This window comes from Diadema antillarum, unplaced genomic scaffold (genome assembly GCF_040938485.1).
Source record: "Diadema antillarum isolate AM-2024a unplaced genomic scaffold, OU_Dant_1.0 scf00000076, whole genome shotgun sequence".
In the NCBI taxonomy this organism is placed as follows: Eukaryota; Metazoa; Echinodermata; class Echinoidea; order Diadematoida; family Diadematidae; genus Diadema; species Diadema antillarum.
In genome coordinates, this window is record NW_027270965.1 from 945,194 (window position 1) to 972,948 (window position 27,755).

The window sequence follows — 27,755 nt, forward strand, 5'->3', positions numbered from 1 at the left end:
CTCCCTAAGAAATGCACGGAAGAACTCTCAATGCGCTGATCTCTTATTTCAGTCCAGCTATCTTCCAACCCTTTTACTGTACCAACACATCCACTTATCCTTTTGAATTCGATTGCTCCAATGTCCTTTTTCACCTTGCCCATTCTCTTTTTGCCGATCTCAATATCAAGACGCTCATTCATCCGTCGGGTGATGTCACGGAAGTCTGTCATGAGATTCTCTTGCTTCATTATGAGGTTTTCAGCTTCCCTGATACTGGCAGCTAACTCTTTGAGACCGGCTTCAAGCTTCTGTTTCCACGTTTCTAGTCCCTGTTTTACATTGCTTACCTGCTTCTCAAGTAATTTTTGCTTTTCCCGAATTTTTTGAACTTTCTGTTCCATTTCATCTCTCGTGCACTTCAGTCTTTCATTACGTTCTTCGTTTAATTTCCTGATCTTTTCATCGTACTCCGCATTGATCCTCTCTTCCGCCTTTTCTCTATCATCAAGAATCTTCTGTTTCTCTTCATCACTTGCATTTGACACCTGTTCAGTAATCATCGTTAAATGATTGGTCATTTGATGTACTTCAACATCGTTTTCTTCAAGCTTGTCACTTCTATCTTCAACAGTACTTATGAGATCTGAGAGCTGTTTTACCCTCCCTTTTCTCTCGTCGTTAATGTCCTCCCTTTGGCAGTCTGTGTGATTCGATATTACGGCAAACACATGACAGATGGGATAGTCATGAGTGACGCAGAAAAGCTCTGCAGTTTTATCAGTGTGCTTCTGACAAGTCCATTTCACCTCGTCTGCTAATCCCTTGATGGAGTCTTGGTGTTTAATGGCACATTCATCGCACAGGTTCTTCTGGACCTCCGTGCGGTAAGAAGCTTCGGCAGACTTCACGTCGGAGTGGCACTCAACACACTTGGATGCATGTGTTGGAGTAAAACCACAGGCCATGATGGAACGTACCTGGACTCCCGCAGAAGAAGATTTATCTGCCGGCATATAAATAAACAATACAGACGAAGATTAGTTCACTTATTAATATATTCGTTATTTTCACGATTTTACATTTCAACGTTGTTATTGAATAATGCTACTCATTGGACCTGTCCGCGGAATTGCTTACCCCCCCCCCCTTTTTTTTTTTTTCATGTGTGGGGGCTGAACGTGAATGGAAAAAAAACAGTCACCATTTACACAATACATTGTATAAAAAACCTCAACATCGAGACATGCTTTCATTTTCGTGATAAAAGTTTCTTTGTATGAACTGTTGTCAGCAATCCCTTCTATGGGAATATTTTTTTTTCTGTCCGAGAGATAAAGGCGGGTTAGACTGACATTCTTAATCAAGTCGGTATATATTTGAAATGTCAAGGTTTGATTTTGTGAAAAAAAAAACAAGACGAGACGAAAATAAACTTTGAAAAGTATTTGTTCTACCCTATACAATGTAAGTTGTGTTTCTGTTCAGTGTCCCAAATTCCTTTCGTATAATATGGAAGATTATAAGCAATGAAATGCTCATGGCAAAATCAAAATCTTATTCCGCAGATTTTGATGCCATACAGTGAAAAGTAATTATGCATGCCGTTTCAGTCTTGTGCGCATGCGCATGGGCTTGCTGATTTATGTGTAGGCCTATGTGTATTTGTGTGTGTGTGTTTTCTTCAAATTTTGCACTGAACTCTCTCTGAGTCTAATGTCGAACTAATGTCATGAAGCTTTTATTTGTCGAACTCCTCACACTGTGATATTTTTCTCTGTATTCAAACTGCATGTGTATGAAATTTTATTCACATGCAGTTTGAATGCATAGAAAAGTAAATATCATTGTCACTTAACCATTATGGCTTTAAACTTTGAAAAGGCAAGGCCTTATACCATAGAAACAAAAAGGAAGAAAGGAGTATGTTTACACCACGCAGCGTATAACACTGACCTATTTCAGAAAGGCCACATGCTCAATGCATTACGAAATTGCAATCTATAGAATCACAACAGTATTCATAAAAGACACACATAATTATGTAAGACCACAAAAGTATCACTTCAACAACAACAACAACAACAACAACAACTAGTCACACATGGTGTGCAGCTTCGCACAGTGCCTATACCGGGAGACTGAAGGCCACATTAAATGTGGAGGCTCCGACAATGCATTCAGAGTATGTTCCGCCTGAATTCATAGATAGGTGTGCAGTGAACGATGAAGATCAAGACGAAGAAACAAAACCTCATATCATCACGACACCTGGTAGATTTAGTCACAAAAACCAACGCTATCTACATTGCATATAAAAAAAGGGAAAAAAAGTAATCCAAATTTGGACGGCTGCTGTTTTCCAATTGGCAGCGACGGAGAGCTTGATATTGCAGGAGAGGAAAGAAAAACTCTTCATCTTTCCAGTAATATCTGATTATACTGACAAACATCATGCATGACTGAGCACATGAACTTTAACTACAACAATGACAAATTGCACTTTTTCCAAGTTTGCGTGTTACTTTGAGGGAAAAAAGCATGTCTTACTGCATGGATGTGATCTGTCAATGAAAGTGACCAAATTATTAGACCTGCCTCTACGACTCCGGGTTCTTGTATAGGGCTTCTTCAAACCTTTTATGCTTCTAAACACACGCCCTAAACACAAACCTGCATTCGTACAGGCCTACCTATTTGGCCACTTCCATTAACAGACCTCATCCATGCAGTTAGACATGCATTTTTCCTTCACAGAAACATACAAACTTGAAAAAAAGTGCAATTTGTCATTTTTGTCTTAGCATATTATGTGCTCAATCATGCATGACAGTTGTCAACAAAATTAGGTACCAATAGAAGGACGAAGAATTCGTCCCTTCAAAAAAAAAATAAATATATATATATATATATTATTATATGCTCTCCATAGCTGACAATTATGAAATAATACCCTTCCAAAGTTGGATTACCTTTTTTTATGATCTGTAGTGTACTAGGTCCTTACATGACTCATGCCAACAGTAAACGCGACATCACTTGCCTGCAAATCGAAGGAATTGCTCCGAGTTGAACACAACTTAAAGTTACTCTACTTTCAGTATGAAATGATATTTCAAGGAAAAAAGGTCTAGAGAAAAGTTTCATACAAAGAGGAAAGAACTGGATCATTCGAGGAAAGGTCCTCTTAAACTATAAGTCCTATATAGTAACACTTAAAGAATACTTAGTAGGTGATTCCAGAGAGAAAATTAGAGAAACGTGGAAAGGTAGAACATACATACCATTGTCAAAGCACCCATACATTAATGACAAGCGTGAACACATTATACATATACAGTGCAGTGTAGATTTATATCATACATTCAAACTTTGAGTTGTATAAAGGTCAAAAGAAACAATGCAGAACCGCTCCCTAATCAATCGTGTTTGCATTAAAAATCACATGCTCATTCATTGTAAACCTCGTTTAAAATAAATGCTACTCACAATAACGCACGTAGGCCCTACTTGGGATGGGGGGGGGGGGGGGGGCGGTGAAGAAAAGGACCCTGACTAGACCAGCATTAAGACGCGTTATAGACGTTGGTGTGTATACTAGAGATATTTAGATAAATCCCTGCAGCTAATGAGTGAAGAAACCAGGAAGTTATTTTTAACGTTTCACTAAACAGATAAGAAGTAAAAAGTAGTAGAAGTAATAGGCCTGTCCTCATTCCCTGGCTTGTACCATGATACAGTGTAGTAAGAGAGGAAATGCAATTGATCTAACCTCTTCAACCAACTGAGAAGCGATGAGTGTTGACGCTCTGTTAAACCCACAAATGTAGAAACGCCCACTGAAATACATCGCCCACAAAATACCGATAGAAATCGCCCACAAATGTAGAAAACATCGCCCACACATGTAGAAAATTTCAACCATGAATGTAGAAACGAACAGCGCCCACGGATGTAGAAAACGCCCACTAATGTGGCATCAAATTTTACACATCAACCACACAATAAAATGTGGAAAATTTCTACATCTGTGGTTGATTTAATTCTATACAATAGTGGGCGTTTATGGTGACCCTTATTTTGGCTGTATCCTACATGGATTGTAAGGATTTTTTCTGATTTTTTTTTAATTTTCTTTTATTTTTATTTGGGGGTGCTCATTGGCGGTATCAACACCGTCCCTTGCCAGTAAAACACCCGTATTAAAAACCCGTATTATGCTCGTAGAATTTCAGCAGATTTCCAGCAGATGACACGCCCGCTTTCGGCGCATCTAATGGTATACGGATCCACGCGCAACTGCCTGTGAGCTGCTGAGGGCCTCCTAATGGTGATCTGCGTGCGCGTCTCCGGGCAACTACGGGTGAGATACGTGCTGGGTACTGTCATGTGCGGGTCACCTGCGCGGACCTCCGAGTAGTAAAATTGTTCTTCGAAAGTCGCACGCTTGCCTGAAAAGGTGTGACACGGCCTTAAAGACGCAAGTGTGAAACTCGCCAACATATCTGCCTGTCCGCAGAATAAATTGCTGGAAAATCCCTTCTAGCAGCAAACCCGCGTAACTTAATCGGAATAACAGGGCAGCTCTACGTCGCCCCGATTCCGGCCTCTTTTTCTTTTTTCTTTTTTGTTCCATTTGCGCCCTCATAGGACGGTTCGTAGCGACACGCATCGTAAGTCCACTAATTGCAGAGCTAGAGGGCTCAAACCTGTAAATGAAATGGAATGTCCCAGACCCCTCCAGAAATTCGTACCAAAGATACCAAAATAAATGAAGAAAAAAAAAACTGTTTAAAGATCAGTAATCCAGTTTGGCAAAAAGCTAAATAGCTGCAGATATTGAGTATGAATTCCTCTACAAACTGCATTTTGGTTGGAAGATGAAAGCCTTTTCATTACATGTACAGAAAATAGGTGATTTTTTTAGTGAAAAGAACTCGTAGTCTGGCTTCGCGGACCCTTAGACAGAGTTTGAGCTGAAGAACCCGCCTTGGGAATTTGAAATGGATGAAAGGGTATATCTCATTTATCCAGGTTAGTGAAGATGAAACACCTCATTTCTTCCAGTTATTTTAGAGAATATTTTGAATTTTGAATTTTAACACACGTCTCTATGGGGAATTATTTACCCCTGTGAGCCCTAGAAGGCTCTGACTGTTAAAACTGATTCCTACAACGACATCACCAATATAGGTATGCTCTCTCATTGACTGTACTGGGCTCTTACGAGTAAATTTCCCTCATAGAGACGTGTGTTAAGATTCAAAACTTAAAAGTTCCGTAAAATAGCTGGGAGAAATAAGCTGTTTCATCTTCACTAACCCGGATAAGTGAGATAGGCCCTATACCCTAGGCAAGAAGTATGTCTATCAACAACTTTGTCGATTGTAGTGGGCGACGTTTTGGAATCATTACTACAGTTGACTCCCGTTACAACGAACACGGTTATAACGAAGTAAAACTTCTGGTCCCAAAATTATCGCCATTAAAGTCTATGGTACAAGATTTGTTTATAACGAACACGGTTATAGCGAAATTTCCGTTATAACGAAGTCTTTTCCGAGCACCACTGACAAAGAAAAACAAAAGAAATGTGCTCCGTTATAACGAAATGCGGATCGCTTTCGAAAATACGTAGCGGCACAAGGCATTTACAGCGTCTCTGCATGGGCCAACGCGTCACATCACTGTGTGTTCGCTTGGTGTGTCACGCACAGTTTCCGTTTTATAGGGAACTTACGTTATTGACTATTGTAATACAATAATCTGAAATTGATTAACTATTTGTTTTATTGTTCACATAGCTTTCCAGTGTATGACGAGTATTCAACAAACAGAATATCATATATGCGTGGCTTCGTTGTTTTCGTTATATATTGTATTTGTTCGGTTATAACGAAAGAAAACTGCCGATCCCGAGCATTTCGTTATAACGGGAGTGCACTGTACATTATTGAGCGTATTCTACATTTGTGGGCAATGTCCAATATCTATAATAGTTGTGTGGGTATTTTTACATTATTTGTGGACATTTCTACATTAAATTGTGGGTTCATCACGCTCCTTCAAAGGTACATGTCGCAATGATTAACGAACGTTGTTTAGACTTATGCAGAAAGTTAATAAAAATTAGAAAAATGTCATTATTGCTGATTTCTGTATATTTCATGTTGTATTTAAAAAAGATGATTTTCATTTTGCGAGGATGCTGTATAGTATAATTTTTTAATTCAAACGTGTAAATATCTGTTTTAAAAAAATGATTGAGATAATCCCCAGACTCGAATCAAGTATAAATCATGTAGTATTTGTGTCTTGTTTCCAAGGACAGATGGTACAGATATTATAAGCAACCCTATAGAAGAGAATGTTTCTTTTTTTTACTTAAATAACCATTTTTTACTTTGGAGTTAGGTGATTTTCAATCTAAAAGTGTATGAGCATTACAATATTTGCTCGGCTAAATTATTGCCAATTTCTCGGCCAATATACACATGAATCAATAGAAAGCATTATGTTTTCCTGGCCAGCATGGCCAGATAAGCTTTTGTCATGTTCACTTCATATTAGAAGCATTCATTTTCATCAAATTTGCTCAGACATCGAAAACCATCATTCAAAATCGTGTTTTTCGTTCAAATTGGCAAATTCGGCAACAGATTTCACATTTGCACATTCTAAATCATCGAACTTTCGGCAACGATTATTCAACTTCGTCTCCATCTGTCGCCAGCTCTTTCCAAGTATAAGTACCGTATTCAAATTCGCATAATGTGCAAACAAGTTCATAAAGCTCAAGTTCAAAAACAAGTATGTAAACTTTAATGAAGATCACAAGTAAATATGACGATAATGAGTAAAATAAAGACAAAAAGATATCAAATGAACATAATAAGCACAATGTGATCTTAAAGAAATAAAGATGTAAATTAGAGATGTAGAAAACCATATAATGACGTGACTATTGAAATGAAGATTTTATATTGAAGTATAAATGACATGCTTAACAAAAGAAAAATCATCTGGATGTTTAGATAAACAAATACTGATCATGGTGATGAAATTTAAGATAAAGAATAAGAATCACAGTCAATGAACAGTTGAACATGAAGCACTTTTGCTTATTTTATGAATATTTTGTGTATTACTAAATTAAATGCTCAATTGTGAAAATCGCTTGCTCAAAAACGTAATTGAAAGTGCTTCACGAGTCCATCGTACAATAATTTCAATACACAAACTTTGAATTCCATGCCCAAACAAGAAATTAAATCCTTACATCCGAATTTGAACTTGTGACCACTGATTTTGGTGCCTAAAAAGAATCTGAAAACATTAAATGTAATCTCTTGATTAAAGTTATTTCATCGCTTCAAACATACGAATTTGAATGAGCAAAACATGAAAATAAATGAAAATTACAATGTACATCCATTTGAAACAATGATTGGAAATTTTTTATTTGATTGTTTTGATTATTCATTAGTGGTTGATTTGCTTACTTACCAGTGGGTATTGTTGACTGGACCATTTACATTAAAGACACAAGCACACCACCGGAAATATACTCTTCGATTTCTATTTCCATTTTAAAATGCTGCCAAAAGTTAGCCCAGGAAATACGAAAGGCGTCTTATACATTAATGAAAAAGCGTTAAATATAATGCACAGTCAGTTTCAACACACATTCCACTGACCCATTTACTGATTCATCCCTTTTCAGCTTCATTCCCAAAATTTCAACACAGCGAGACCGTAACAAATCGCAACATGTAATGCACCATTTGTCCCTGATACAGCATACTAATAACAATGACATTCAAAGAATCTATATATATGCTTTCTATGTTACAATTACCACAGACGTAATTATTGCTGAGTCCACCTCAATGAAGTAATTGCCAACAGCAACAACAAGACATACTTCGTATTTGACCTGAAGCACATATGGATGTATTTCTGATTCACTGTTATAGACAATAACTTCCGCACTTCGATCTCTCTCGATGAAATATGGTGGAAATCTTTGTTAGAGAAGCATCAGAAAAGTTAAAACTTGTATTTTGTAAATCAGTGTATTTTGTAAGTCACCTTGAATGATATCTCTCGATGCAAGCATTAAAAAAGACAATGCAGAGAATATAAAAGAACTCACAAATATCAGGTACATGACAGCTGGTGTTGTGGAGCTGCTCAGGAATGCCACGTATATGGGTCAGAATTTTGAACGATGTACAATTGAGCCAAAACAAGGCAAAATTTAAAAAGTAGGAAATTCTCCAAATCATTGATCTTACCTGAAATAGTATAACTCAAGCTTTAATATCAACCCAATTATACTATGATTTTCCCAGAGGAACAAGTTTTTATTCACCGCGGAAGTTTACCATGTCCAGAGCAGCGAACGTCCGTGAGGAATAGTACTGCACATACATTTGAATACCATTTAACATAGTTTGCAAAGATCTGATTCAGTTCAAAATCGTAACGAAATATTTTAAGGGACATGTGTACGTGTTGGCAGAATATTAAGCTTGTACTCTTAACCTGTACGTAATGGTAGACAACTGATGATTTAAGCAAATTCGTCATTTCTGTTGAAATATTGCTCTCCCGCTAAACAGTTTCTCCACTTTACGCGCATTTTACAGAAACTCAATATTTTGACCTCTTATTTCACTATTCCATACTTTAATCCTCACTCCCAAATAATAACATACCTTTTTAAGATGTATCTGATCTAGGCAGTCTCTATAACCCAACAAACATAGCATGGTTTTCATCACGGAGGTTCGCATATAGCTCACGGACGTTCCGAACAAACAAGACATTGAACAATGCAGCTCTCTTGAGTTGGAAACGTATTCTACTCACAACAAACAGCAATTTCATGTCGAGAACAAACTCCTCTACAAAATCCTGAATAGATATTACCAGTTTTCAATTATAAAAGCTTGTTTATCTTCTCATACCGAGGAATCAAAGAAAACAATTTTTCCATCTCTCGTAAATGAACGTACAAACGTACGTGTAATCTCATTGACGTAGTCCATCCTTGAGAACGAATATATCTATCAAAATTTCGTTATCACGAAATAAAGATTCAGGTCCTAAATTTGTTATCTAAAGCCTACAATCCAAATTTGCTTATAACGAACAAATATGGGCACAGCTGAATATGACAAAGAATTAACACACAAAAACAAAGGAAATGTACTCCGTTATAGAGATACGAAGTTTAGCTGGGGAGGGCAAACGAATACGTTAGGAAGAAATCCCTCTGCGTTTGCTTCTTGTGTTACACACTGTTACCGAGGAAAATTTGTGTTATTATATTAGTCAGAAATGATTATTATGTTCGATACTGCGAAGTTTCGTCATAACAAGACACAATAAGTCCATATAACTTGGATTAATTTTTGTGATTTCGATATTATACTACATATGGTTTGTTATAACAAACATTTTATAGCGCGTCATTTCGGAGGCTCGTTATTCATACAGTTTGTCAATCCGAAAATTGATAGAGTTCGTATAATCATGAAGCTATTTTATTCGGTAAATGATAGGAATCTCCGAAGGTTAATCGAAAGGTATATTAATTGGAACATGAAAAATCAGGTTCGCTTATCCAAATGTGGAGAAACAAGTTAACAACCAAATCCTCCAAATTTCAAAACCTCATGATAACCGTTTTCACCAAAACGAATATCAGGCCCATTCCACTTTTAGAAGAACGGACCTAAAAATAATGAACCTTAATATTCAATTTTCGGACTAACAAACTTTCGGAATAAGAACATTTTTTAATAAGAAACCTGCTGAATTAACTACGAACATTTTTTTCTTCATTTTCGGAATAACAAACCTTTGGGCATTCGGAGTAACGAATCTTTGGAAGAGCGAACGTATCAAAGTGCAACCTTAAACCTATTCTTAATCATTACTTTTTTAGCATGTGTTTTCAAAGTAAGCACAAAAGCACAAACAAATTGACGATCTCTCTGTCTCTTGAATGTAAAATGAAAAACAAAATCTTGGAAAGAATTACAAATTAACATTGCTTTTCATTGATGAGTATAAAAAACACCATGCATAATAAGCGGAGGATATGCGTGTTTTCATCAGACAATGTATACTGCATTATTTTTGTTCTCTTCTGACGGCATTTCGATGAATAAAAAAATAAACAGACAAAAAAAAAAACTTCTCCAGAGGAATTTGGTATAACGGGAGTGCACTGGCAATTCTTTTCTCTGTGTGTTGGAGCTCGATCCCTTCTCTGTTTCTTCTCATTTTCATTCAACCGCTTCCACGTCCTTTTGAAACTTTTCCATTTCTTCTTCAACACATGCCCATTACAGACTTCTTCCGTCATTATCCTGAATGTGATTGCGTAGCACTTTTTGGATTTGTTTTGTTTTGTTTTTTGTTTTCTGTTTGGTCGCAGCATGTTCAGGCTACTTAGGGAATGAGAGAAAAATCGTCGTGAAGAGAAAAATAAGAATGAATTGAGGCATTTAATATCATAACAATTACAGCGAACGTCCGATTTGGAGACCAAAAACTGGATGTGTTCTGTTTGAGACGGCAGCTACCATACTCAAAAGATAAACACTTGGAGCATCTGTCACTAAAAAGTGGCACTGTTCTTCTTTCTCCTTCTATGTAATCCATTGACTTATTCTACCAACGAACATCCGTGACCAAAACGTTTTCCATTTGTTATTACAGGTAAATTGAGTGTGGAACGTTATTCACTTTTGGGTATGAGCGACTCGGTGATTTGGTAATATTTTCAAGTAACATTAACTTAATGTGCAGTGATATATTTGTAATTATCAGAAATTTCCTTTCTCGGACAGAACGTCCGTGAACGAAACTTTCAGAACCTGTAACAGTTCAAATTGTCTCCAGAACCTCATTAGAAAGAAATTTAAATGCACAGAAATTACAGATTATGTAAAATTCCATTTTCCTATTACTTTGTTTTCAGTGTTAAGCTGTTTTTGCATAATTAGAGGGAAAACAAGCGTAAAATTGTGAGTAAATTTTCAACTGTGTGTTCATCATGATCACATAACGCCTTAAAAATTGTGAAACCACTGCTCTATATACTCATTGTTTACTTTGTAAAACTGTATTTGTCGCTATTGGAGCCAAAAGTTTTAAAGAATACAGGACATTTTCGGGACAAGTTATCCCTATCGGTCGGATTGCATACGTCACGGACGTTTGCTGGAATTGTCACAGACGTTCGTTCTACTACTAGGGTCATGTTCCAGGACGGATAACTAATCGGCAGAGTACCTAGCCTTCCTAACTCTTTCAAAAATTTGAAAAGGTATTGTCAATGCAAATTATAAGAAATTTGACATCCTTACAACATATGTATTGCTCAGAGGGGGATCAGGAGGTGAATTTTCAGAGAAAATATTAATTATTTGCTTGGTTTTCGGTAAATTGCATGGTCCAAAAACTGCGGACGAGCCTCAGTCCGCTCCAAAAATGACATGCAGCTCCTCGGCTAGAAAGCCAAAGGTAAAATGTACCTTCGCCATCAAAGCAAGATGGTGTCCCACTCGAAAACGTTTTAATCATCACGGACGTTCTTTTTTTCTCGGAGGTTCGTCTAAAAATATAATTTCGGTTCCTATTTGACAAATGATGGGCAGAAACTCAAAACAAACATATCATCGTGTGGCTAGATCTTAGTTGATTACGACTCAGAACAGTATCGCCAATAACGTTTAATGGGCTACGATCTTTATTAGAAAATAGTGGAAGCACGTCCGTGACGAAAACTGAATATAATTTTGCATAAAAGAATATTACGACCCATGTACAGCCAGCAGACGTACAATTTTTGCAGGATATGTTCATTAGGTGAAACACCAAATTTTCGTATACATTACAGTTGGGACAACAAAGTAGAATTTGCAGCAGCGATAGAAATAAAAGCACCACGGACGTTCGTCTGTTTAGGGCTGTGATATTTCAATTGTTGTCTGTAATTTCATACGTGCTCATAAAGTTCTTAGGATTTTGTGGTACATACCCATGATATGTCAGATCCGGAACATGGTCAGATATTAGATGGCACGTACCATAAAAAAAGGGACATCATTAGTTTGAAAAACAAAAATTATTGTGAAAATAGAGTTTTTACCGTATTTTTACGATTTAAGTCCTTGTCAAATGAAAAATATCAGGCAAAAGTCAACCAGGCAAACCATACATTTCCTGAAAGGAAATTTACCAATCTTTGAGATGACGTGAAAAAATCTGGTTTCTTAGATCATCCTGGCTTGTTCAATGGGAAAGATTGTCATAAGGTGCGAAAATTGGCAATTGTACATCGTTCAAAATTCTCACCCATATACGTGCTGTATGGAACATCGTGCATTTCCTACACGCATATCTGCATAATATAGACAGGATTCTGCTGAATGCAAACTATATACAAGTTGAGGTAACCTGCATCATGCTTGTCTACATACATTATGACAATAACTATTCATAATGCAGCTCAATGCAGGTATATACAAACTTTGGATATTCTTTGGTAACTCTGCATCATCATTTTTTACAGATGTCACTGGGGTTTCCAAATTTATACCAAAGAACGGAGCCTTTTACCACTATTACTTTAGGGACTTTATTGCAATGATTTTTTTTGAAAATATTCCAGTTCTGATCTAAGTTAAAATGTATATGGCAAAGCATACCGTACATTCAAGCAAAATTACATCAGTCAATACCTTAAGCAGAGTTTTGCCATTCTATTGTATTAAGATAATTTCTTTTGACAAATTGGAAAGTATTTCGATGATTTTCGTACACTATACATTAAAGTACTTTACTTACTTGTTATGAAGATCACTTTTCTCTTAACATATGTACATGTACAGTTACTTACGATAAATGTAACAAAAATTATTTTATATACATCAAAACAATGATTGCTGATGTACCCACAGCTCATGAATCTAGGCAATTATTTCTCTGGATCATTTTAAAATGAAGGCAAAATACGGAAATATGATGACGCAATATTTGGTAAAAATTTTTCTGACAATAATGAATAGGCGCCTATTAGTTAGTGATAAATATCTAAAATAAAACGTGAAATAACAATAGCATTACACAGCAATGTTAAGGGATTTGAACTATAAAAGCAGACTTGTAATATCGCACTTTCCCCCTAAGAGAGACATAAGTCGAATAATCAGAGAAGAGCGGATGGGAAAGTTTCAGCATAACTTTCTAAAAAGAATCGATGTACAAAATATACTGTGCAACATCTACTTACTTAGCCAGAAAAATACGCCAGGTTATAACCACCATCAAAATTTTGAACAATGAGATGGATATAAATCTTAAAAGACGACAGGGAAATACGCTCGCCGTCGTTTTTATGTCCTAATTCAGAAGACAAAAATGGTTCAAAGTCAAATTCTCATGAGACAAGTTAATAAGTTTCTTTACTATATTATGCGGCATTAGCTCCTTTCATTTATATGAGAAAGAATCTACAGGTAACAACACCCAAGATTTTAATAAAAACATCAAAATAGTTGCCATAATCTACACTAATAATTACACATCAAGTATACTATAGTGTTCGGCAATGCGGTTAAGTGTGGTTAGGCTCGCCACCTTCGCACAGGCGATCCTGCGTTCGTATCCTCTAAGCGCGACATAATTGACCAAGACGCTTCGTTAGCTCTGTTCCCTTTGATTCATTAATCCTGGGGTAGGCCCTACTAACATGATCAATGATGGCAAGGCCTTCTGGACGAACACTGTTGAATTAAAGCGGTAACACTAGGTTAAGATATACCATAGTATGTACCCACCTCTAAACATAACTCAATCAATCAATCAATCGAGTGACGGTATTCAAAAGTCATAACTCGTCATGACATGCGGGATTTGGCCGTACAGAGTCGCTCCTCCCAAACGGATGGATGATTTCTCGCTGTTATATTTATTCCATGAAGTGAGTAGTATATCCGATTGTATGTTGTGCAATCATATTTCATGCTCTGTGATATGACGTCTACAAGGACACAGGACACCCATTTATTAACATTTCAAAGACACAGAATGATTCAGCTATTACTTCTTCTCGTCCCTTGTTGGCAAACGATACGTGATCTTATGTTATATATTATGTGGCTACAGCGCAGGACACCGAATGAGTAACACTTCATAGAAAATGTTATTGACAGAAAGTAACTCAAATTAAGTAACACCAGAAACGGACTTTTATGAAATCCTGCCGCGGAACCAAAACACTTGTGAGTGCAGTAAGTACAATAAATAAATAAAAAAAATAACAAGATGATGAAATGGTAAGAACTAAGAGGCATGATCTATGGGGATGTCGGATCCATGTCAAAAGACGATAAAAAAGCAACGTCAAAGAACCATAACAGTATAATGATAATTCATTGAAAGTGGCCAATAAATGAAAAAGAAGCTGTTGCATTTACTTCTAATGTCAATGAAAATTATATATAACATGATAAAACATCGACCTATAAAACACCATGTAATTAAACTCTATATTGGTCAATAACTTTGAGACTGAGGTAGCTCCCGTTTCAAAATGTCCTGAACCAAAATCATTACAAGTTGACTTCAATCAATATAACGTTATTTTCCTTTGATCAAATTTAGAATGGGAAATTTACTGAAGTTTCAGCGACTGCATGTGCAATGCTCGCAACACTATGTCAGTGAATATGTTAGTAGTACATTAGTTTGTTTACACCAGATAGATCAATTATGTGACTCTGAATTCCTTCAAGGAAGTCAATCAGAAACTGTGGTCGTTTGTAGATGGAAAGATGATATTTATTCTTCATGATTAGTAAGCCTGGTGCTGGCACTTCAAATGAGGGAGGATGAGCAGTAGTTATTGTCTCTGTAACGTAATGTGATGCTTGATTGCCATCGCGTAGACTATTCTGTTCAACAACACACTGTGAACACTGGTCCAAATACATAACGTAAACACAGTCAATGGACACATCGACTGCCATGCTTATAACACAACCTTCAAATGGAATTTGACGTTTAATAACCCCACCACATCGATCCATTATACAGACTACGCTACGTTCCCTGTGCATCATTATCGACCTGCGTGTTTTTATAAGCACGATCATGTCTCCTGTTGACATGGTCTTCAACTCATTTATCAGCATATCATCTGCCAGCTTAATAGTGTTCAGGCATTTCCCATCTTTAGGGTTGAACACAGAAATGGCAGACCCCCGAAATTTTGCCACTAGAATCATTCCATCCTTGTTGACGGTGACAAGAAGTGATGGTTGGAACTTGGTATCAATCGTTCTCGCATAATTCCAGAGCTGATCGTACACCATGAGTTTGCCATCAGTGGTACCAACGATATGTCCACCATCAGACAGAGCATTGTAGCAGTGGGGCTTGAACTCTCCTAATCCAATAATTTTCCTAGTTCCATTATGTTTCATCTTATCAAGATACACGACCAAGACATTCTTTTTTTCGGTAATTACAACGTAGCTACTAGTGCATGCCAAGAAACGGTTAGATGATTGGCACACATCCTTTACTTTAACCCACTGCTCTTCTAACCCTTCTATTGTACCAAGAATTTTACTTCCACTTTCTTTTTTGAACTTTAATTTTTCAATCTCCCCTTTCACAATGTCTAGTCTCTCCGTGCTGAGCTCAACATGAAGATGCTCCATCATCTGTCGGGTGACGTCTTGGAAGTCCTTCATGAGATTCTCTTCATTGATGATGAGGTTTTCAGCTTTCATACATCCATCCCTGACCTTTGTAGCTACCTCTTCGAGACCAGGAACGAGTTTGGTTTTGCACGCTTCTAGTCCCCGTTTTATCCTGTCCAACTGCTCCTGAAGCGAGTACTGCTCGTCTCGGATCTTCTGGAGAATCTTCTCCGCTTCATCTCTGGTGCATTTCAGCCTCCCATTTCGCTCTTCGTTCAACTTTTTGACCTTCTGATCGTACTCTGCATTGATCATCTCTTCTTTCTGGTCTCTGTCATTAGTAACCCTCTTTGTCTCTTGTTGGGCTGCAGTGGACAACTGTTCCCTAATCATATTTAAATGTCTGTTCATTTGATGTACATGTACTTCTACATCGATTTGTTTGAGATCTTTGCATCTATCTTGAGCATCACGCATGAGATCAACAAGTTGTTTTACCCTCTCTTTTTTCACGTCGTAGAGATCATCCCGTTTGCAGTCTGTGTGATACGATGTTAAGGCACACACCTGACAAATGGGATAGTTATGAGAGACGCAAAAAAGCTCTGCAGTTTTATCAGTATGCTTCTGACAAGTCCATTTCACTTTGTCTGCCAATCCCTTGATGGAGTCCTGGTGTTTATGGCACATTCATTGCACAGGTTCTTCTTGATTTCGAGGGCGATATGACGCTTGGCAAGATACTTCACGTCAGAGTGGCACTCATCACACTTCCTCTTGGGGGTGTTTGGTGGAGTAAATCCAGAGGCCATGATGACGATGTGACGCACGCAGAATTCAACAGGAAATGATTCACCTACAGTCAAATCATATATTTTGAAGATAAATTCACTTCATTTTATCCATTGTTCTGATAGCTGACGTTGCATTACTATAATATATAATGCTACTCATAATAATGATGATTGAATGATAATAGCTAGTTAGTATACAGCACGTTTCACCACTTGCTAAGTATTGCAATTGATGAGCATTACAGAATATATAACCCCGGTTTTGGATAAATTTTTCTCCAACCAGCACCGGCAATATGCACTCTCCACTCCTTGGGGAGAATTTCAGCCAGCGTTCATATATCTGTTCTCCTCGTGGAATTGTTTTTACATTGTATGTTATTGTCCACGGGCTAACGGCAAGTAAAAAGGAATCGCAATAATGTTAAAGCCTTTCAAGTTCGAGATTCATTTCTACCTTCGTGGTGTCAGTTTCACCTTAGGAACTGTTCTCAGCAAAAACCTTCCGTATGGACATTTTTTTTTTGATCGAAACTTTATAAACACTGGTCAGACTAACGCTTAAAAAATCGCAAAGAAAAAGAAACAGACGAGACATGATAAAACTTTTGATAGTTTAATATGATCTCATTTTGTCTTTTAATGACAATTATATACCTCATATATAGATTCCTCTCATCCGATTGGTTTAAAAGTGGAGTCATGAAACTAGCTGTGCCCCATTTTTTATCAAAATGACGTCATGATTTACTGTGCCCGGGGCATAGAATCAACTGTGCCATGTAAATAGGTTTGGAGACAGTTGCAACCCCGTACACATAGATAGCTCATATCATGTACGCATCAGTGATACGCCCGCCGCGCTGATCGATCAGCGTTGATTACGAGTGCTGTAAATAAATAGCTTTTAGTCCTTGTTTAATTCAGGTAACCTTTTAACCAATCAGATAAGAAGAATCTATATTTTCGGTATATAAAACAAATAATTACAGCTTGATATTCGGGGCACAGTTAAAATTATATAGGCCCTCGGTGATGTGAAAACCATAACCATAGTTATGGTTTTGACATCACCTTGGGCCCATAATTTTAACTGTGCCCCTCATAGCTTTCATTATTTGTATACTATCCAATTTCCTGAATTCCCCTCGTATACAAGCATTGTTAACATAGTAACTTTCAAATTTCGCCTTTGTTTTATGATTATGATACATGTTACACACGAAAAATTATTCGAGTTTTACAGTCCTTAATTCTAAATAAAGTTACTGTAAAAGTGATAGATTTTAGTTATATTCCTACTGTAGGCTTCTCTCTCTCCTTCCCTATACCTTTCTATCTAAAAGTGTGTGTGTGTGTGTGTGTGTGTGTGTGTGTGTGTGTGTGCGTGTGTGTGTGTGTGTGTAGTATGTGATGTGTGTTGGGGGGATACTGGATGGGATGTGCAGCCTATGGTCTCTGTCTTTTCTTTCTGGTGTCGTTATGCTTAAAAGGTACATACGCAGGCCTACAATAAAATATTACTTTATTAATATGTGAATATGACATTAATATTTTTTTAATGATTTGCAGTTTATGGGCTCAACCGTTTAATATGACTTTCTATGAGGCGTACATCAAGACGCTATAGACTGGTATTTAGATACATCAGTTGTGGCCTTGTAATTTTTGGAAATCTCGAGAGTGCTTACTGAAAATGGGGAAGAAACATGCATACTTCGTGATGAATAGCAAATATATAGTACAACTATTTTGCTATCCAGTACAGCCCACACTGATTCAGGCACCCGTCTTTTGAAACCAAACAAAAAGATCAGAAAATTACGTCAGATACAACACTGCACCTTCACATAAAAAAAAAAATCCCTTTGAAAATATAAATCTCACCAATGTGCAACACCTGTGAGATAGTATTTTTGCTCTCTGACAGAAAAAAAAAAATGACAGGCTGAGGGAGGTAACCTCTTATATCATGTTTAGTCTTCAGTCACAGATAAGAATATAAGGGACGGGACTTTCCACGGGTGCAGAATCCCCGCGTACAATAGATAGGCCGACAGCATTTTATAACCATAGGTCACATGGTTATGTAAATAATTCTTTATGAACGCTTATTTTATGTCAAATAAACATATATGTTTATTTGACATAACGTGGGTGCACGTCTATTCATCCCCACTCCTTCGGTTAAATCGATCTCTATAGACTTAGTACGTACTATAATAGACGACACCCACGCAGAACAAAAGGTGATAACCAAAATTTAGCCATTGTACATTTTTCCGGAATATTTGTTTCTTTTCTTCGTGTTTATATAAAAAAAAAGAAACAATCCACACGTCCCTTTGAAAGTGTGCGCAAGATCGCTGATTTTCAAATTTGAAAATGCAAATGCTTTCAAACCTATCCTCCCCCCCCCCCCCAACCTGGTAGCTGAGTTCCCTCTCCAGTTTATCATCCCAAATAACATTGAAATTGTTCTTGTCCTCCCCCTCAAAAAAATCTGCTTATGGACATGTTCGAACATAATCTTAGGTAAAAAACGGCTTTCACCGTGCAGCTTAAAACTGGCCTTCAGATACATCAGGGGTTGTTGCCTAGTTATTATGCAAAGCTTTTCTGACAGAGGCAATCGAATAATGAGGAAACCATCATGACTAGGCCTACAGTATAATACAATGTGATTGATATCAAACTGTATATTGTGTTCAAGCATACGGTATGTCCCCCCCCCCCCCCCAAAAAAAAAAAATACAAACAGATTTTCGCATTGATAACACCCAATATGATTAAACTGTCTCAATGCTACTTCAGATTCTTTAAATATAACATCTTAGCTCTATTTTGCAGGAAACCTCGTTCAATTTGTTTAAGCGGTCACAGAGAAATGTGGATTGTTGTAAAGCAAGTCATGAGTCAGACATGTATGTCACACAGTGGCACTCCTGGCGCAGAAAGGTAAGACCTCCTCTCACATTGCTTCATCGGGGAAAAGGCCATAATTGAAAAAAGCTCACAGTTACTGGAACAAAAAGGTCTTGAGTTCCCCCTTGAACAGAGGGAATGAGGTATCCATTCTCAGTTTCAAATGCAATGAGTTTCAGAGAAAAGTGCCAGACTGGGTGAAAGCTCGATCTGCTGCCCCATGAATATAATATAATGATGGTTGCGGGGAACTCGAAGGGTATGAGCAATGGATGAACGAGGAAATCTAGTTGGTTTGTAATTATGGAATACACCTACTTTTTGAAATCAAACGAAAATGTACACATTTGGGGTCTTACAACACTGTACCATCAAATTAAAATACCAAGATTGTACGTGAAAAGATAAATCTTACCGAGACTTTGTAATACCACTGAATGTGCAAACATACATAAAGAAAAAGCGGATTCATCGTGCGGCTTAAAACTTGCCTTCAGATACGTTACATCAGGGGCTGTTGCCTAGTTATTATGCAAAACTATTTTGAGAGAGGCCATTGAAACATGAGGAAACTGCTACCATGACTTTGATGTCTAGGCCTATTGTAATACAATTCGATTGATACGAAGTGTAAATTGCGTTCAAGCATGGAGGATAGTACACCACATCGTGTAACTATGCATCATGCAGATCCCACAGGACTGTTCCATACGAATACTTCTTGAATTAAAACGAAAATAATAATTATACACAACTGGGTTCCTACAACACTGTACTTTCAAATTAAAATACCAAGATTAACGTGAAACGATAAATCTTACCATTAGACTGCAACACCACTGACTGTCAGATATTTTAAGTTGTTTTCTCCCTGAAGCGATGAGGAAGTAATCGCCTACTCCGTCAGTGCAGTCGCAGAAGACACCGGTGGACGCTGGCGGGAATCCCCGTGTTATACATTAACTACATTCAACGTTTATAACGACGTTCTTATCGGTGTCACACGGACATGTTAATGGTATTCAACCATTAAAAAAAAATCCCCCCTCCTCCACCGTGAAAATAAAAATATTCAATATGTGCCTTGTTTTCACCATTTACATAACAATTATTCTACTCTTCGTCGCCTCAGTCCTAAAAATTGACAGCGATCTAGATGCTCAACTCCTTGATCTCTGCTAGAATGATCAAGTATGTTTTAGAGGCCTCTTTTCCTTTCTTGAAATCCCTTGCACACTCTTAAGTTTTTAGTCTAATAATTTTTGAAAGGATATTGCTACTGCTTTGAAAGTTGGCATTAATCATAAACAGAATGTGTGGATAGAACATGCTGAATTTCAGCTTAATCTGATAATCCCTTAATTGTTGTTGCTCCAGTGGTTTATACATCATGTGTTTCGTCCCTTTCATTGGGCAGCTCGCACGACTTGGTGAAAATTAAGCGCTTGAACAGACTCTGTACTTCAGAGCCTCTTTTCTCGGTTCACACTTCAGAGTGTGTGTTCTCTTTCCAGTATTTAGATAGGTTAGGGGAGTCCATCTGAATTGAGTTATACATCATTCTAAAGCTTAGAGTCTGCTCTTTCAGAATCGGCTCTTAACTAATAGAAATCCATGTCTGGCGACTTTTTGTTGGTTTTGTGATACAAATGGACACAAACGGACCCAAGCACACACACACACACACACACACACACATAAATATATATATATATATATATATATATATATATATATATATATATATTATATCTGGAAAACAATGCACACTTTGAAAATAAACCAAAAATATACAAACAGATTGAAAATACTGATTTATTAGGAAACAAATCTTGTTTAACGTTTATCATTCGAAAAGACAACAACTTAAAAATAAAATAAATATGATATATATCAAAAAATAATCCAAAGATGTTCAGTTTAGATAAAGCATTTTAAAGTAATATAAACTAGTATATACATTTACATATATATGTAAACAGGTACTTAGGAACTGATTGCTTGTAACAAAATTTATGCTTTTTTCTAATCCGTTTTTACAGTATTGTGTCTAATTCTCTGCATGCGTATATTATGTTTTCTTTTTTTTTTGCGTGACAATAACCTGTGTGTGCTGCATATCGTGTTGTTTTATCATCATGTTTTTGTGGTACACATGGTTTAATGAACAGTGTTCGTGCCATAAAATTTTGTTATTTATGATAAGCACTATAAAATTATATGAATGAAGTTTTCGGGCATTTCGCGCAACCAGAAACTAGCGCGAAAATAAAAGCACGCGAATATTTTTGCTTGCCATGTGTTCCACTAGTTGATGTCTCGATTCCGGGGAATTAAAAACACGCGAGACTCTCTTTACCCGGCAAGAATTATCCAATTTTTACACAGTATTGCAAGATGAATAAAAACAAAATAACATGACATGCGATAATTCTTAACCGATACACGGTAACTTCAGTTTTTCAATATGTAGGTCTACAGAGATTTAACTGAAATGAATTGAATCCTAAGACTATATGAAAGGTAAATGACAATATATTATGAAACAATATTTGGCACTTTCTTATTAACTTTTAATTGTTACCATTATCTAGTCATCTGCAGCATGTGCATTGTAGACATTGCACTGAAAATATACTATCTGTTGATATGCCTATTCATTTTTTGAAATTTTTTCCCAAAGAAGTCCAAAAATATGTAATGTATCTTATGCACTGATTAGTGAGAACGTGATGTATATAATAGACATTATGCAATCAGTTTCAGCTTACATTGTATAAGAAATTTGCTTATTCATCCCTTTTAATCCTTATTTCCACATTCTTACACAAGCGCGACCGAAGTAAATCTTACAGCATAATCATGTAATACAATATGGTTTGTCCATGAAACAGTATACTACTGTGGTGACAATGTAAATCTAATGTTCTATATGTTTTCTATGTTACAGATGTATACCACAGCAGACTGACAAACAAACGATTCTTGAGTAAAAGTTCAGTGTAGCAATTCAAAAAAAGAAAACATTTTATCTTATATTTGACTTGAAACGCTCTAACGACGCAATCAAGGATTCAAGATAATGCGGAGATCTTAAAGGAACCATTTACGAAGAAACAATATAATTACGGGGCAATTGGTGTTATACAGCTGTTCAGGAATGCCACGAAATAAATGGCGGAACACGGTACATTTTCTGCATGGGAATGAATGAAACAATACAAGCGTCACGATGACGCCCTGCCTAATTTTGTCCACATAAGACGAAAGCTAATCATAATAAAATGATGACACAAATTTTGCATATTTGGGGTAGCTTTGCATTGTCGTTTAGCACACAAAACATTATAGCGGGAAAATCGAGCCTGTTGCTGATATTTACGAATGTAATGCAATAGTTGTTTTTTATCATTTCTTTCTAGAGTCGCATATCAAGTAAAATACACTTTAAGCATGTTAGATGGGATAACGTATCGTAATATACATGTTATGAAAGGGAAATACATTGCCCAAGATCCGCCGAGTTCAACGTTTCTTCACAGCTTTTCCATTATGATTTATTGTGAGTATTTCAGTCTACTGAATACAAACTAAAAGCACTTCGATAATTCCTGTAAATATAGCATTAAGAACTATAACTACATATTCGTAATAATTACATACATGATGTGTAAATGTGTGTATGTTGACAATATAGGAGAAAATCTTACACGCAAATACGTCGATAAGTATCAATTCAATACTCATAAAACTACAAAAATAATTTTATAATGTGGTTTTCCATACCATCATAGCAAAATAAATGAAGAGATGTACACGGACACTGACATCACCAAGGGATTGCTTTCGTACGGAATATAATCTGTTAATATAGGAAACGGTATTATTTCTGACTTTATCAATTGACGGTGATTGTTATCTTTTAATATAAATGTATAAAATGTCTCTGAAATAAACAAAAGGCCTAATAATAGCCTTAACAGCACCTTTGAAGGACCTCACAAAGGCAACCTTGCATAATTTCAGTACAGGCCTAATAGAGGTACACTTATCGATGATAAGAAAAGAGAAATTAGGAATTCCATCATTACGTCACGGCGTTTATAGGACAGTTTTTCAAACATACATGTATCATTCTCGAATATTCGATGTACAAAAGTGAAGCCTATAATTTCTCACTGTTGCTATGCAGGAGAGACAAAAAGTATAGATTTGATAGTCATAAACTTCTGTTTAAAATCTAAACGATAATCGTTTATGAAATGTCAATAATGTGGTGCCAACAAATAATGACGACCCCCCCCCCCAAAAAAAAAAAAATACAGAGAGAAGCATTTGATATCAGAAAAAAAATAATTGGGGTTTACATTTAACATGATGTAGGTCCATTTTATGGTTTGTTTGTTTATCTGCTTGTTTGTTTGTTTGTTTGTTTTTTGAAGGAAATTGATAAAGAAATAGTGATGGTAGAGCAGTTATACAAGGAAATAATATGGTGGCAGCCTTTGACTTTCAAGATGGAACAATGGGAGCGGTATCGTAAGAAGGTATAGGGATCCGTGTAAGAAATGAATAGCACACACAAACATACCCTAAGAAATCAAGCTTTTTGTGTATGAGAACAAAACAAGTGAGCGCAGTATCACCAACAGGGGGCAGCATTACCAAAACACTGGGGTAGAGTTTTGAAGAAAATCCAATAGTTAATGTGGATACAGTAGAACAATATAATATGGTGGTGACCATTACCCCTATAAGAGCGGAACATTGGAAGTAAAATCACCAAAAATTATAGGGGTTCAGATTTGACAAGGTAAATATCTTTACAAAATTTGATCAAAAATCCTCGCTGAAACGTTTCTTTTGAGCGCACTCAATCACATCCTCAAAAATCAAGATTTTGTGTCTATAAAGATGGAACAAGCGAAGGTGCTAACACTAAAAGTTAAAGGCGACTAGATTTGTCATTTCATTTCGTCTCAGTTATTTTCCATTTCCAACAAAAAAAAATTATACACAATAATGTGCACAACATAATTTTATGACCACAGTGCTTTCTCAAATATTATTTACATCAGATGGTCAATTTTTACATAAGATACCATACTTTGAACAAAATCATATAGAATTAAACTAGTTTGTATCTAATAATAGATAATTTAGCAGGCTGTTAGAAATGGAGGGGACTGGTTTACAGCTTAGCTGGTATAATTGCAATCCCCTCAGAAAAAGAAAAATATATTATAAACCTCCATACCAACTTTGAATAACATTCGTCAAAAAAGTGGCCAGTGTCGCGCCCACAAGCGTGACACAATGGCGGCGGCGGCGAAGCATTGCTAAATTCAAACTATTCCCTGGTGGTGTATCCTGCAGTTATCTCCCCCCCCCCCCCCCTCCCCGAAAATGTTTGGGGGACTCGGGGGCAAACATATCATTTAGCCCTCCTCCTACATTATTCCCGAGTTGTGTAAAATTCCTTTCTCTTTTGACAGAAAATAGTCCAAATATTTCACCAAACGTGTACACCGGATCGTAGACTTATTAGTTTTGAGATTGACAAAATCCTGAATACTTCAAGAGTGTGCATCAAAAAGCTTATCTGTCACCTCAATTGCAACAATTCAAAACTTACCCCATGCATGTAATAGGGGGAATCCCCTTCTAATTAACACTTCCCTTGTTCGGTTCCCTCCATAGATTTACCCTTTTTTGAATGACAGTTTCCTTAATATTCCATCAAAAATGCGAGTGCGACATATTTTTATTCAAAGCGATCGAGTAGGGCAGGGAGAGTGTAGTGTCCTTCCTTCCACATAAGGGAGATCTTTTGGAGAATACCCCATCCCACACCCCCACCCTCCACCTCCATAGACATAGTTTCATTTATTCAAGCGTATATGGCACTTAGTGCACAGTGATGACGCACACGTGGAAAAGGAGCTGCGATTTCGTGATAAGTCATTCACGGAACCTGAATAGGGACCTATAGTCTTCTAACTTTTTTGATGGACAAAAAAAAAAAAAAAAAAAGGCATTCCAAATGTTCATCACAAGTGTGCGTCACATCGCTGAATTTCAGGTCTGAAACCGAAAGATCTCCCTTGGAAGGAAGGACACTACACTCTCCCTGCCCTACTCGATCGCTCCGCTCTCTAGTACATATTCCACCCCCCCCCCCCCCATCATGTGGATCGACGCCCCTGTATGACGCTAACAATTCAAAGACAAACGTACACGCAGTTAACTTACACAGCTACAGAAGTGTAATCTTCGCAACAATTTAATGTAAATGTATGTGAGTGGTTCACTTGATTACACCAAAACGATCAATCACGTGATTCCTGACACTCTTCAAGGAGGTCAAAGATAGATTGTGACGGTCTGTTGTAGATATTGAAATAAGTACCAAAACACACAATAAGCTTGCCTGGTGCTAGCACGTCAAATGAGGGGGAAAAGCCTACCGAATCCCAATGCCATTCTAAAATGCGACGTGAAGCTGGCTCGCCAATGCGTAAAACCTCACTCAGAACCCACACTTGACGCTCCGAATCCATAGACAGGATGTACACGCGGTCTGTTGATATATCAACTGCAATGCTCTGTACATTGGGTTCAGGAATGTGAGTTTTACTCTTGATGACCCCACATTGATCCAATATACAGACAATTTTACCTCGGCTGCCTAGTTTAGTGAGCACAATCACGTCTCCTGTTGACATGGTCTTCAAGGCTCTAATGGGCATGTCATCTGCCAGACTGATAGTTTGCAGACACTTCCCATCCTTCGGGCTGTACACAAAAATGGAAGACCCACCATTTTGTGCTGCTAAAATCATTCCATCTTTGTTGACTGTGACTTTTAGCGATTTCTTGGACTTGGTATCAATCGTTCTCGCATAATTCCAGAGCTGATCGTAAACCATAAGTTTGCCATCAGCGGTACCGAAGACATGTCCACCATCAGACAGGACATTGTAGCAGACGGGCTTGATCCCTCGTAACTTCGTGATTTCATGTGCCTTCTTATCAAGACGAACAATGGACACGTAGTTCAGGTCTTTGGTAGCTACATCACTGCTACTGATGCACCCCAGGAGAATCATGGAAGAACTTTCTGTGTACATATCCCTTACTTTAACCCATCTCTTTTCCAACCCTTCTACTTCACCAAGAAGTTCACTTCCTCCTTTAAACTTGATTTTATCAATCTCCCCTTTGACCATGTCCAGTTTCTCTTGGCTAAGCTCAACAGCGAGATACTCATTTATCTCTCGGGTAACGTCATGGAAGTCACTCATTAGATTCTCTTGCTTGATGATGAGGCTTTCAGCGTCCATGCGTGCAGATTTGATGCTTGCCGCTAAATCTTCGAGTCCAGGCACAAGCTTTGTTTTCCACCCTTCAAGTCCCCGTATAACATAGTCTACTTGCTCCTTAAGTGAGTTCTCCTTGTCCTTAATTTTATGAAGTTTCTGTTCCGCTTCATCTCTGGTGCACTTCAGCCTTTCTTTACGTTCTTCGTTTAACTTCTTGACCTTCTCATCGTACTCTGCATTGATCCTCTTTTCCGCCTTTTCTCTATCATCAAGAATCTTCTGTTTCTCTTCATCAGCTGCATTTGACACCTGTTCAGTAATCATCGTTAAATGATTGGTCATTTGATGTATTTCTACGTCGTTTTGTTTAAGATTGTTACCTCTTTCTTCAGCATCACGTATGAGATCCACTAGCTGTTTTATCCTCTCTTTTTTCACGTCGTTAATATCATCCCTCTTGCAGTCTGCGTGATACGAGGTTACGGCACACACATGACAAATGGGATAGTCATGAGTGACGCAGAAAAGCTCTGCAGTTTTATCGGTGTGCTTCTGACAAGTCCATTTAACTTGGTCTGCCAATCCCTTGATGGAGTCTTGGTGTTTAATGGCACATTCATCGCACAGGTTCTTCTCAGTCTCCAGGCGATAGGAAGCTTCGGCAGACTTCACGTCAGAGTGACATTCATCACACTTCTTCTTGGGGGTGCTTGGTGGAGTAAATCGAGAGGCCATGATGACGATGTCCCGCACAGAGACTCCAGCAGGAATTGATCCACCTACAGTCAAATCATGTATATTTGAAGATTAATTCACTTCATTTTATCCATTATTCTGATAGTTGACCCTGCATTACTTTCATATCTAATGTTACTCAAAATAATGATAATTGAATGATAAAAGCTAGTTTGTATACAGCACATTTCATACGCACACTTGCTAAGTATTGCAATGAGCATTATAGAACATATTATCCCGGTTTTGGATACATTTTCTCCAACCAGCGC